Genomic DNA, 2,094 nt, shown 5'->3' on the forward strand with positions numbered 1-2,094 from the left:
GAGACAAGCTCCCACATTTTACCCCAGGTACTCTTGAGGAGAGGGGAATAAGAGATATAGATAGAGGGGAGAGGAACAGATAGAAACACAGGAGAGCCTCGGGAGGGCCTGGATCCTAATCCACCTTCTCTTCTAAAGGGCTTTTTAAAGGAATGCCGAGAGCTGGAGCAAAAGACCTCTCCCTGGCACAGCCAAGTGCAGACCCTTCCGATCACCTAGTAACCATGCACAGGGTCAAGCAATCCTCTGATGCAGCTCTGCTGGGTAAAGCAAGCTCAGATTTCACTAGGAAACCTTTGTGGGCCTCCAAACTTCTTGCAATTTGCCCACTAAGTGTCCTTGCTTAAGTCTACCAGCTACTGTTGCTTGCAAAAGTTAACTGATACATCTAAGGAAAATAACTTGGGATAAATGCAAAATAAGGCTTGGGATGAGATCCATTGAGAATATATTTTCAGTTCCAAAGACAGCCACTGAGAACAAACAATTCCAGTTTAACCCCGAATCCAAATGCAAATTAGCATTCAATCATCTCAGCACATATCTATGAATAAAAATAATCATGCCATAAGGCAGCAGAGGACTTCCAAAGATAAGAGTAATATTCCTTTTCAAGAAGAACTTGCTGGAAGTGGTGGTTCAAACCTGTAATCCCAGCACTAGAGTCTGAGGTAGGAGGGTTGCCAAGAGTTCCTGGCCAGGCTGGGCTATAGAGCAAGACAGTCTCAGAAAAATAAAATACAATAAAAAAACCCCACCAAAGCTTAGTGCAGGGTTTGTATCACATTTTTAGGTTCTGAGGAGAAAATCTGTTTCTGCAAGGCAGAGCTTTGGCTGTTTTTACAACATAAATGCCCAGTTTCTTTGATAATTACACATCTTTGGCATGGCTAAGGTTCCAGTTTGAATTAAATCCCTCCAACTTGTCAAGTCTCTCCCTCCCCACTGATTTGACCCTTTGGGGTTTTCTTTCTTTTCACTGCCAAGGATTAAACTCTCTGTGAGAGCTTTGAAGGCCATAGACATCTGTCCAGAAAATGAGACACAAAACTGTCCAAAAAGAGACAAGCAATGTCAAACCTTACATGGAGAAAATAATTGGACTCTCATTCACACTGGGAAAAAGTCTGGTTTCAAACTGAGTTTCTTATTGACTTTTTTGGTCATAAAAAGAATCATCATTTATGTCTAACAAGAAACTGTTACTCTTCCTTTGAAAGAAGATCCCAAAGTTTGGCATGTCTAAGTACCAAACAAACATCTCCATAGTGAATGGCTTGCTGCCAGTATCTGGTATGTCCAGGAATCCTAAATGACGTCATATCCATGGCTCAACCAAACATACCAGACTTTCCATATATTTGGGCAATCAACATGATTTAATCAGTTGTCTAAATGTTTTTGAAAGGCAGAGCACCTGTGATTTCACCAAGTTAAAATGTGGAGCGGGATGGCTGTTGGTTCTGACATCCACTGGGAAGTGAAGCTCTCTTGCTCGCTCTCTGTTAGCCCCATCACAAGCAGGAAGCGGTCTATATAGAAAGGTCCATCTCCATGTGCTGCTCGTTGCCTTGACTGTTTATGCTGGGAAGTGATTTCAGGCCTTTTTTTTTTTTTTCTGAGTTAGAATTCAGTCTTAATTCTGCCTGTGGTTCCAGTTTTACTGACTTCTCTCTTTTGGTAAGGGTCGACCCCATGATCTCCCCTCAAACCACACCAGCGACACCCTGTTCGTGTTGTGCAGACCTGAGTTGTGTTGAGTCTGAAGAGGATCAGTCCACAGTATATGGTTGTTTCTTTACCCTTAAACCCTTCTTAACCCTTCACCCTCAGACGTGAACTCTTTCTCAAATTTTATTTACTCACCATTGATGTGTGGACTTCTTCTAAGTTGTTTCTAAGGAAACTGATAGCCCATTTAGACCTCATGACATGGAGGGTTATGCTGGAGTGAAGGAATTGTATCATTTCAACTTTAGTCAGCTGTTTGGTCTACTGGTCCAGAAGCTCGTGGGAAGCCAGAGGCTGGATTTGGGGCAGAATGTGGTTTGATGAACAGGAACTGAACCCCGGCTCTTAGTTCTTGTAAAAACA

The sequence above is a fragment of the Peromyscus maniculatus genome, chromosome 9 (genome assembly GCF_049852395.1).
Source record: "Peromyscus maniculatus bairdii isolate BWxNUB_F1_BW_parent chromosome 9, HU_Pman_BW_mat_3.1, whole genome shotgun sequence".
NCBI classification, from domain to species: Eukaryota; Metazoa; Chordata; class Mammalia; order Rodentia; family Cricetidae; genus Peromyscus; species Peromyscus maniculatus.